Consider the following 13,369-nt stretch of genomic DNA (forward strand, 5'->3'; position numbering starts at 1 on the left):
CATCAATGAGAATTATATGTCATACTTTCCCATCTATTATTCCTCTATATTTAAGTTTTGTGTTGTTTTGTTTTTCTTTTTGTTTTTCTTTTTTTTAAAACATATTTTTAAGAAGGTGAATCCTCTTGAACTTATTTAGGTAATTTCATTAAAAGAAAGTTCAATATGAAAGTATGGATATATATATATATATGGGAAGTTGTTTCATAACCTAAAATTTTCACAAAACAAATTCTACCCACTTCAATTTCAAACTATATTATGTGTTAAAATATTGATGATTACATGTAAATCTCATATATGCTAAATGCTATATATTATGACATTTATAAAGTTTAGAGAAAATGTTTTGATGTTCACTTCTAACTCAATTGAGTAAACAAAATTTCTAAACCATGTTTATAAATTGAAATAGACATTGCATGGCTTGAACCTAAGGCATGGTATAAAATATAGGACAAATTTCTACTTGATGATAATTTTAAAATGGGCAAAATAAACATTAAAATTTTGACTAAATGTTAATAACATAACATTTATTGCATCTAAAAACATCTCTCTTCGTCAAGAATTCTCTAAGTGTATACAAAATGAATTTGAAATGAGTATATGATAAGAGAGATCAATTACTTTCTTGATCTGCAAGTTGAGCTATCAAAAAAATACATTATTAATCAAACAAAATATATTAAAGATCTTCATAAAAAGTTCAAGATGGAGGGCATAAAGACTATGGAAACTTTAATGAGTTTATTTATCAAACTTAACAAAGATGAACAAGAACAATCTATTAACCATACTTTTTTTTAGTAACATGATTGTTTCATTGTACTATATTACCATTAATAAGTCACATATCATGCTTAGTGTATTCTTATATGCAAGATTTTAATCATGTTCTAAGACATCTCATTCTAATATCATATATGGAATTTTTAGATAATCATACTCTTTTGTAGTGACATGATTGGTTCAATGTACTACCTTACCATTAATAGATTGGATATCATGCTTAGTGTATCCTTATATGCAAGATTTTAATCATGTCCTAAGAAATCTCATTATAATATCATATAGAAAATTTTTAGATATTCAAAAAGAATAATTGATCTTGGTTTAAGGCATTTTAAGAGTACTAATTTTGACTTAATTAGCTATTCAGAAGTCAATTTTGTTAGCTATAAGGTTTATATATATAAGAAACACACTAGTGAAATATGTCACTCCTTAGGACCTCACTAGTTTCTTGGTATAACAAAAGGTAAAATTTAGTTGCATTATCCACATATATAACAAAAGATGAATACATTGTTGCTAATTTGTAAAACCAAGAGATTGGCATATATACACTCCTATTATGTAACCAGTTAAAAATGCACATTTGACATCCATTTAATATCAAATAAATTTTTTATAACATGTAAATGCAAGCAACATGTTTATAATAGTCTTTAATCTAGAAAGAAAGTAGACGGTTTCTCATAATTTATACCTTTTTCTTGATTAAAACCTCCAACTACTAACCTACCCTTGTTTCTTATCCTTACAACATCTTCATCTATTTTATTTATAAATGCTCATTTGTGTCTATTATAGATTGATTAGAAGGTCCATAATCTAGTTCTTGTAGTTCATTCCTTTTAAATTTATTTAGTTCTTCTAGCGTAACATTTATCCAATTTTTAGCATTTTCAATCTCATGAATTTTTTTTTTTCTTTTGTTCAATTTGAGACAAAGAAACATAATGTTGTAAGTATTTTTAAGAGATGATTTAGTTTTTGTCATTCTAAATGGATTACCAATAATTCATTCTTGAGGATGATGGATGACAAACTTTCACTTTTTTGGAAGATCTAGAGTACTTGTTATATTGCGCTTCTCCTAGATCTTTCATCTAGAATTGAGTAGAAAACCATATCTTGACTGATGACAATAACCCTACATCATTACCAATGAGTAAATTGTCATCTACTTACAAGATACCACCATGTTTCCATACAATTTCTTGTACTCACAAGGCTCATCCTCATTTTGATCAAAGTCAAAGATCTTGACTACCTGATCGAAATGTTTATTCCATAAGTGGGATGCTTGCTTTAATCTATAAATGGATTTATTCAATTTGCATACCATATGATCTTAACCCCTTTGCTACAAAATCATCTAGTTGCATCATAAAGATGCTCTCATCAAGATTTCCATTTGAGAATGCAGTCTTGACATCCATTAGCCATATCTCATAATCAAGATGTGTCGCAATGGATAGGAGTATTTTGATGAACTTGAGCATGGCTACTGGTGAGAAGGTCTCCTCATAGTCGAAACCAAGTTTCAGATTATAACCCTTCATTACAAGCCTAGCCTTAAAAGTCTTAACTTTTCCATCTACTCTCATCTTCCTTTTGTAGACCCACTTACACCCTCTGGGTTTTATCTCTTCAGGTGCTTCTATAAGCTCCCAAACTTGGTTAAAATGCATAGATTCTAACTCTGCTTCCATAGCCTTTTCTTTTAGGCATGGAATTCCCCTTTCTCAGGATCAATTGCTTAAAACACTTAAGGAGAAAGAGCACATGCAGTCAGTACCCTATGCCTCTGCATTGGGTAGTCTTATGTGCTTGTCATATATACTAGGCCATATATTTGCTTTGAAGTGGGTATGGCGAGTAGATATCAGTTTAATCCAAGTCCAAAACATTAGATGGTTGTCAAGCATATACTCAAGTATCTTAGGAGAATGAAAGATTATGTGCTTGTGCTCCAATGTGTTGAGATAATTTAGAGGGTGACATGATGGTTGACTAGATACCTTCTGTGGAGAACCTGGTGGATCCTTTTACCAAGACATTGATAGAGAGAGTCTTTGTTGGTCATAAGGATAACATAGGTGTCAGATGAGTATCTGGCATGCTTTATAAGCATGATGCTTAGGATGGCCTCAAAAGACTCTTCCACTACGATGAGGTACTAGTGTACTAGAAATAGGAATGGTTGGTACTGGATCCATAGTATTCTGTGTTGTTGTAGGAGCTTTATCTAGATCTTTCAAATCGACCTTACTCCTAACATTATTACTCATCAGACAGTCATATTCCAAAAATCTAGCATTTGTACTCACTAATACCTTCTGGTCGACCTGACTACAAAAGTAATAACCCCTAGTTCCTTTTAGATACCCAACAAACTAACAAACTTTTGACCTTGGTTCCAACTTATCTACCTTTGGTTTTAGCACGTGTGTTGGACACCCTCATATGCAAACATGGTGTAAACCAAGTTCACGACCCATCCACATCTCCATAGGAGTCAAATGTATTGATTTAGATGGAACTAGATTAAGAAGATATCCTGTAGTTTCTAATACATATCCTTAAAAGGATTTGGGAAGTGTTGAAAAACTCATCATAGATCTCACCATGTTTAATAGAGTTCGATTTCTTTTTTCTGCCACTCCATTTTGTTGTGGAGTACCAGGAGTAGCCAATTAGGATATAATCCCATGCTCCTTAAGGAAAGAATCAAATTCATTAGACATATACTCTCCACTTCAATCAGATCAAAGTGCCTTAAGGTGTTTACCAAACTGGTTCTTCGATTTTGCCTTAAATTCAATGAATTTATCAAAGTCATCAGATTTCCTATTTACATATCCAAACCTAGAGTATTTATCAGTAAAATGATCGAATACCCATAGTTTCCATGCATAAATAAAAAAAGGTTCATACACATTAGTATGCACTAACTCCAAACATTCCTTAGTTTTGTGTCCTTAAAAAATAAAGGAACCTTCTGGTCATCTAACCATCTATACAAGATTCGTAGACTGAAAGATCATCTAAAATAAAAGTGTTCAGACTTGATCAGTCTTTGGATCCTGTTTAGATTAATATGACCTAGGCATTAGAAACTAAATGTTTGATTAATGTTAGGTTCTTTTTTTTAGTGAGATCTGACTACTCCCATTACTTGGCAAAATGATAATGGAGTCTCACATAAAAAAGGTAATACCTCTCACTAACTTACATAATTAATCTTGCAATTGAAGCTAAGGTAAGTACAATCCTATTATGTGACCTTCTCACTTGTTGAAAACCCTATAAAGAACTACGAATAGTGGGCTTGGAATCTATCCACCACACTTGGTGAAATCCACCACTATGTATTCAACAATAAGAACATGTTGTGTACTTATCTATCCTTAGGAACTTCAAGAATTCCTTTTCTAGTGTCCTAAATAAGGAATTACTGCCTATGAGTTTGTTCTCTAATTCCTTTTCTTGAACTTTCCTTATTTGGTGTTGTTCTTCTTCTTGGTAGAAGAGCCTAAAGAACCTTGACTTCTATATGAACACCCTTCCACTCTTTGAGAATCTTCTTACCCATCCCAAAGGGATCTGGTAAGATCTCTAAGATAACTTGAATCCTGATGTTTATAATAGTCTTAAGGGAAACTTGTCTAATTGACTTGCCCTTATCACCAAATAATCCTTGCACCTTTAAAGAGAATATCATAGACTATGGCAATAAGCATGTGTTGCTTTTGCAACACATTATCTAAAGACCCAAGTATGAGAGACTTAGTCTTTTGATCCATCTTTTGCCATCTTTGATATGTTTCTCTTACTTTATGATAGGTTTGTTAAAAGGAAATAACAAACTTTACCAAAATAAACTTCTATTCAATTAATACTATATCTAGATTATTTTTAGTATATAATTAGGTCCAATTAACTTATTATCAATGAGAATAAGGGTGATCGGATTATAAGACATGATTTTTGTAATAAAAAAAATATTTATGGTTATTAATGAAAAGAAACTGAGCATTCAAGGCAAGTTGGTAATTAATTTAGCAAAAATGTGGTGTTCTCAAACTACACATATATTCATGTAAGATATCTTAGTATCATAAGAATCAAGCCTACTTTAGATAGGTCATGACTCTTATTACTAGGTAGAGACCCTCTCTAATTAATCAACCTGCCTTAAACCTCCAAAGGTTATCCTAAGGCATTCATAAACATACCTTTATGTTTAGCCCTTAGCCCATGCAAGTGGGACCACCTTAGGTGATTCTACCACTTCATGTCTAAGTTAAGTATGTAACTAAGATCCTTGACATCAATGTTACCAAGTAAAGAGTTCCATCTTTAGGATTGACCACTCTTACTACAAACATATATAGTTTTGTCCATAAAGGATAGTCCATATCCCTTGATTCTTTGGGTCACCCCATCTTTAGGAAAGTGATGAACCCAAAATCAAGATGGGCTTGATCTTAGAGGCTATGGATTTGCTTATGTCCCATTCTCACTTAATATTTTGGAATAGAGTCTCTAAGATAATTTTGGTAACCATCTTAAAATAAATTATCCATCATGAAAATTTCCAAAACTTTTATTTATTACTTGAATTGAGGCTCCTGTGCCAAATAAGGATATCTTTCATATTCCTTATCCTTGAACTTTTCTTTTCAAACTAAACAGTTTCCTCTTTTTCTCAGATAGGGAGAGCCTGAAGGACCAATTTAGGTGTCATTCTCCTTCTCTATGGGTGGGGGGGGGGGGGGGGGCGGAGAGAGAGAGAGAGAGAGAGAGAGAGAGAGAGAGAGAGAGAGCATAAAGAACCACTTAACCTAAATAAATGAGAGTCCTAAAAGGAATTTGAAATCCTAAATGACAACAACCAATTCATTAAATAAATAATAATGGAAAAAAGTCTCATGAAAATTTATTATTTTAAGAAAATCCAAAATTACTATTTTGAAAAATATTTTATTTCCTTAACACATGCAATATATAACATATAAGTATAAAAGGAAAATATAAATTCGAATCTCATAGCTTTAGGAATCCTGTTGCTTATTTGGTAACCCAAATATTTGGAGTCTAAGGATCCAAAAATACCAAATGTACCTACAACTTAAGATAGGGTTAGTGAAAAAAGGAAAACCCAATGGGCCCTAAAAAATGAGCCCAAAAGACCAAAAACAAATTGGCCAGTACTCCATCTAGTAATTGCATGCCCTTTACACAGCCTTGCTTCGATCAACCATATGTCCCTCGTTTCAACTCAGCATTGTAATCTGTTTGAAGCACTGGATTCCTAACTTCCTAAGCTTCAAAACCATATGTGGTTTGCCCTAAAAGGCTTAATAATAGGTAGCCCCAATTTTGAGTTGAAGTCAACATCACTATGTTGCAATGCTCTTTGCGCAGTCTTGATTCAATCGACTATAACTCTCTCGTTTCAACTCCGAATCACAAACTGTTTGCGGCGTTCGATTTTTGACTTCCTAAGATTCAAAATCATATGTAGCTTGCCGCAAGAAAATCATAGGAGGCCACCCGATTTTGAGTCAAAGTGAATGTTGCTGTGCAGCCATGGATCTAAAAAAAAAAAGTTTTCTCCTTTCTTCCTCTATTTTTAATGAATCAAAGGAAGGATTCAACCTTTCTTCCACAACCATTAAAATCCTTGAATCTTCATAGATTATGCTCTAATAAAGATTCAATCTTTATTGACATCATTCACGAATTCATCTCTTGTAGTCCTCCATAGATGATAAAACACAAGACTTTACATCCTAAAATAAAATCCTGTGCTCTTATAATGGAGCTTACAACCCAATCTATGAAAAATATTAAAACTTTACAAGAGAAATGAAAAACCTATGCTCCTTTAATGGAGGTTACAACCAAATCTATGAAGAAACAAAGAACAAAAACAAATTATCCCATTCAATCATCACAAGCAATAATAAAAAGGAACATACATGTGTTCTTTGGCCATGGGATAATATGAAAGCTGCAAAAAAGATGTAGCACACCCTAAATAAAAATCTAAGCATGCTTATAACATTTTGCTCCGATACCAATTGTTGGCACCTTAAATCTAAGCAACGGAAGCAATACCAATTTTTTTATTTTTTTTTTAAATTGATATTTTAGGGTTAAAGTACTTACCTCTAGGTATGGACATTCCCAAACCTCAAAATCCAAGTGTTGAAGATGACCTTGAAGTTGTTGGAAGTCTCGTAAACCCACAATCTTCCGCCCGATGACTCAACCTTGTTCTTGGTACACTTCCGGTAGAAAAGAAAGGAGGGTGGAGACTATAACTCTCTTTCTCTCTGGATGATGGAAGACAAAAGTTATTGAAACCCTAACCCCTATGAGGTATTTTTAGGGTTCCTAAGTGAGCTTAAGTGACTTGAGCCCACATGGGCTTGGGTCACTTAATCTAACCCAAAATGGGTTTTAATTGATTAATTAACCTAATAGAGCCTACTAATTAATCAATTAGCCCAATCCAGAGACCTTGTTCACTTACCCTTATGCGACCTTGTGTAATTACCAAAATGCCCTTGTGCACAAAAGTGAACCTAGAGCCAATCCAACCCTTATAATCCGTGTCAACAAGGTATATGAGCTTAGAGCGGGGACCATTGGGACCATAGGAATACTGACTCCCTCATAATCTAATTCTAAAGTTGATTTAACATCCCATTATAAAGAATCAACTGAACTCCAGTGTCCTATGCAAATAACAATGAGACACCAAGTGTTCGGATCCATGACTTGCTATCCATTGTGTTCAATCTCTCCATGAGCTGATGTCTGTAGTCTAACAAGGTGAAAGTTATCAGCCTTTCAAGACTACCTCTACCATCCTTGAGTTACAAATCCTCCTATTGTGTGTTCAATTGACATATCTTAGCTCTCAAAAAACCTATGTCAAGTTCCACTTAAGAAACTACTATGGCCATAGTTTCCATGAATACACCTTCTTAGGATCATCCAATGGGACACATTGTCTCAATCCCAAGAGATATCATAGTGTTTCTATTAAGAATACCTATTACTACCGGCTTCCATCAACAATGACCAAATTCATAAGAAATATATGATTAGCTTATGATCTCACCCATTAGTCAAAGTCATTGCTAACTTTAGCACAAGTTCAATATTCTCTCAAGGTTGAGAGACAATACAATGAAGCAGCTTGGTGAGATCATGAGTACTTGATAGCCTTAAGTCATAACTCACCGTAGGTCCAATCCAATGTGTAACCATACACACTAGTGCACTTACCATAGGAAACCCATTCCGATAGCCAAGACCAGTCATCCTTCCAATTAGGAGGTGGTGCACTATAACCTTTAATGGGTTGTCAAGACCCATGAACTCGTTGTGAACAAGTCATTTATTTGCAAGAAACCCATGACTTAGATCTTTTGTGCAATTCTTAATGCACATAAGTTATGTACAATGCAAAAGATGCAGATAGGAATGCTTATAAGTATAATACATGGAGTGAGGATAAATAAAAGTGAAACTGGAACATCATTAAATAAATAATGAATTCCAAATTTATTACATCATGTCATACTTTTAAGGACTGTATCCTAACAATGTGATCATAAAATCAATGGTTGCATTAATTCCTATGACGGAATTTTATATATGCTCCTTATAACTAAAGTATGCTAGTTGATCACATAATAAGTAAAATTAGTAACTCAAAGATTTGACAGGTAATCTTGATAAGTGATAGTACTACCTTGTTAGATTACGAACACCAATTCATGGGGGTCTACATGTAGTTGATAGTAAGTTACGGACCCGAACTTTGTCTCATTGTTATTTATATAGGGTATAGGAATACAATTGATTCTTTGTAGTAGGATGTTGAATAAACTTCAAAATTAGATTATGAGGGAGACAATACTCTTATGGGTTATAATGGTCCTTACTCTAAGCTCATATATCATGTTGGTACAGTTTATGAAGGTTGGATTGACTCTTGGTTCACTCGTGTATAAGGGTATTTTGGTAATTATGCAAGGTTGCATAAGAAATAACAAATAATGTCTTTGGATTAGGCTAATTGCTTAATTATATGACCTTGTGTGATTAATTAATTAATTAGAATACATTTTGAGCTAGATGAACTGACTCAAACCCATATAGGCTTAAGTTATTGAAGCCTAGTAAGGGAACCCCTTAAATACCCCTTTAGGGGGTTGAGGTTTCCTAATGGCATTAGTTAGCCATCTTCCACCTTTAAAAAGAGAGAGTCAAAGCTTCCTCTCTTCCAAAACCCATAGTTTGGAGTGTCAAGATCGTGTTCCAAGTCATCGAGTGGAAGATCTTAGGTATACAAGACCTTCTGACATGTCATTCATTGTAAAAAAATTGATCTGGGAACATCCAGATCCATGTATGAGTACTATATCTCTAGATCTATAGTTGAGAATGATTTTTATTGTCATTTTATTATACTACGATAGATTTAGAGATGACTAGGGATAAATGCATGCATTCTACGAGATCCAAGGATAAAGAATGGAGAAATCTGAGTTCCCACCAATCCTAAGGACATGTGATCATGAAATCTATGGTCGTAATAATTCTTTAAGTGGAATTTAATGTATGCATTTTGGTAGCTCAAGTATGTTAGATGATCACAAAATAAAAGGGTTTGTATATCAGGGATTGAAGAGGTGATCTTGAGAGGATGATAATATTTACCTCTTTAGATCACATACACTAATTCATGGGGAGTCTGCATGCAATGAATAGTAGGTTATGAACTTGAGCTTTATTTCATTATAATTTTATAGTATACTAGAGTGCAGTTGGCTCTCTTTAATGAAATGTAGAGTCGAATTTAGAAGTAGATTTTGAAGGAGCCAATATTTTTCTATAGGTTTCAATGGTTTCCACCCTAATTCATGGTGGTATGTTTGTTTGAGAGATTTTAGGTTTATAATTCATAAGTATGCATAAGAGTGTTTTGGTAAAAATGTAGGGTGCACTAGATCTTATTAATTGACTTTTTAAATTAGTTTAATTAATTAATTGGAGTCTAATAATGCTAATTAATTAATTATGACCTAAGAGTGTTGGATTAGGTGACCTAAGTCCAATTTGGGCTCCAGTTACTTAAGCCCATAGGGAAGCCTATAAATACCCCCTTAGCCTACAAATGCAAACCTTAACCACCCTCAAGAGAGAAAGAGAAGTGTGCCTTTATTTTGTGTCAAGTCCCATTAAGGGAGAGATCATATGGAAGATTGTTGTGTAGAGGACATCTATAATGACTAATGCAGATTCGACATTTTTTTCTGATTAGATTCGATCTAGGAACATCTAGATCGCAGATTTGGATTCACTATCTCTAAATCTATGTTTGTTATTTGTTTTCATTGCCATTGTTTTCTTCTATGTTAGATCTAGAAAGCCTAAGATTAGATTGCATGTACTTTACATAATATAGGCCTAAGAATGGAGTAATCTAAGGTTCCCAATAGATTTCACTGTCCTTAAATGCCTAGATCTAGGAAAAAGAGTCATTGAGAGGAAGAATTCTTGGTATTTAGGATCCACATCGACTTCTTCACTTATTGGAATTGATTTGGGAATATGCAAATCTTAGGTATGTTTTTTATACACCTAAATCTATAGTTTTAATATGATTTTTGCTTCTATTGTGTGGATTTAAAGATCCCTAGGATAGTTTTGCATGTACCCAGTTTTGCATGTACCTTAACGACAGGTCTTAGAATGGAGTAATTTAAAAATTCTAATAACTATGCACTAAACATTGAGCATTCAATGCAAACCCTAGTTTAGCAAATATAAAGCTCTTAGGACTACATATGCTTTGCTTAGGTATCATAGCATCATAAGTATCATGCCTAAGTTGGGCAAGTCATGAACTTATTATTGGGTATAAACCTTCTCATTGATCTCCATGCCTCAAACTTGGAAAGTTTCTTAGGCAAGATCAACATATCTTTTAATTTAGCCTAAGCCCATCCAAAATAGAATTGGGTTTGTTTGGATTCAATCCGCCCAAGGAACACCTCAAGTTCTCTTACACATCTCACAAATATGCAAATATCATGCATTTTGTGCACTAACGAGTCTTGTATAGAAGAACAATTAAAAATCATTGTGTTTTGAAACTATCACAAGAAGGAAAAGTTTCCTTTGAAACTTCCTTCCTTTAAGGAGAAAGATTTTTGGGAGAAAAAAATTGCAACATAAAATTGATAAATTTTAGCAAAATGAGATTTTTATTACAAGGCCAATTGAAACAAACATGACAATTTTTCCAAACTTTTCCCTATTAAAACAAATAAACCTTTGATTCAATTTTGCCAATGGAAACTACTTCAAGGTAGCAAAAATAAAACCTCTATGTGTATCCATGGACATGTTACCATAGAGCTTGATAAAACCTAGCATCAATCTCTAATTACTTCTTCAGAAGTAGTTTTAAAAAATAAAAACTAAAAACTAAAAACAAAATAAAATAAAACTTTTTTTTTAAAAAAATTGTCTATTCCATGGGTTAAACTTTCTTGCAAAATAAGCAGATTGTCTTGGAAACTTCTAATTAAGGTACTTTCAACTAAGACCCTTTAATTTCGTATATTTACACACCTACTTGAAATGCAACCATCAATTGGAAGAGAGAAATAACCGATGATAAACACAACCAACTTAATAAGTAAGAAATATCTACACTAAAAACCCTAAGCATATCCACATTTGGGAAAAACCAAACTCAAACCTACACTTAAAATACTCCAAAAACAAAATTTACTAGTCATTGGAAGTGACAAACACACCAACGCAAAACAATGCTATAGACAAAATTTTAAGAACATAAAACACATCAAAATTTTCAATACAAATTAATATATAGTAATAAGGTTTATTGAGTCAAACACGAGTCTTTGAATAATCTAAAGAAGAAAAACCCTACAAATAATTGAATCAATTAAAGCTAAAACAGTTTAGGGGATGGTAATTACCTATGTAATAATGAATAAATTAGAGATAGAAAACTATTTGTTTGACAAGAAAACCTAAAAAGAGAAAGAGATGGAAATCTTGGAAGAGAGAAAGAATCCACATGTTAGGAACAAAAATGAAGGAATAAAGAACCGGATCTAGCAAAAACAACTTCAAATATTTCGAAATAATGAAAACTAGAGATGTGTTGGTGGAGATAGAACTCACCTTGGCTTGGTGCTGGTGGGGTAGACATGTTAGAGAAAAGATCACAAGTGAGAACAAATGACTGAAAACACAAAGTATGATGTTTTTTTTGTTCTATAAACAGTATAAAAAAATAAGGGGAATAACTTTTTGTTATTCTCTAAAAAGAGTCACTTTGAAAGCATGGAAAATAGTGATAACAGTCACTGTCCTACTTCCCAAATGTGTGTGTTTTTTTGTTCTCAAGAACAAAAAACAATTTCTAAAAACACTAATCAAACAAACCCTATATCATTCTAAAATGTTATTATTTTTTATTAGATTACGATAGTTTTTTTTTTAAAAAAAGAGAGAAACATCATCTAGATCAATTTTTATTTTTAGATTGTTTACATAGGTTTAAATAGAAAAAAACTAATCTTCTATTTTTTTTATTAAGAAAATTGGGAAGGAGAAATATTGTCCAAACTAATTTTTTATTCAGTAAATTACTATAATTTTTTTTTTCAAATTATCCAAAAACATTATTTAAATTATTAATTAAATAAAATAATAATAAGATGGAAGTGCATATAAGTGAGATGATCAGTATGTTTTAGGATTTTTTTTCTTTTTAAATTTATATAGAATAAAAAAAAATCTAATTCTTAAAAAGTGAATTATAAAGTCATATAATATTTATTTATAGCTTACGTTTATTTTTAATGTAATTAAAAATTTTGGAAACGAACAAGAAGAAATAATAATAATCTAACAATGGCGGGTTGAGTTGGTGTCTTGTCCTGGTCGTAAACCCAATTGGTTCCATTTAGAGTTGTCCAATGGGTAAGGCCTCCCATTTTGGCTTGTGGCACGACATGCCAAAAGGTCGGGTTAGGTTGACATGACCTAATTACTATAGCGGGTTGGGCAGACACAACCTAAAAGAGTATGTTGTGCAAGGAGCAGGTTGTGCTGGGCCTAAGGAGACAACTCGTAATGCTATCATGTTGGCCTATTGTGCCATCCTAATTTATCACCCCGTCGTATCAGCCCATTATGTCAGCCCACTTGACTCGTTCAAATATTACTTTTTACTTTTTATTTTTTCCTTTTATTATATGTCAAATGCCTTTAATACCCCTGTTAACAATTATATAACGATTAGTTTGAAGAGTGAAAAGGTGAATCAATAACTATTTTTTATATTTCATGTCAAATGTTTAGTTCAAAGGATAAATAAGTACATTATTTATTATTAGTATTAACGGTAAATAATACTCTCAACAACTATATAATGATTAATTTTAAGGGTAGATAAGTAATGATTCACCGATAATTTTCTATAATACCACTCTCAACAACCATACGATGG

The sequence above is a fragment of the Vitis riparia genome, unplaced genomic scaffold, assembly GCF_004353265.1.
Source record: "Vitis riparia cultivar Riparia Gloire de Montpellier isolate 1030 unplaced genomic scaffold, EGFV_Vit.rip_1.0 scaffold593_pilon_pilon, whole genome shotgun sequence".
NCBI classification, from domain to species: Eukaryota; Viridiplantae; Streptophyta; class Magnoliopsida; order Vitales; family Vitaceae; genus Vitis; species Vitis riparia.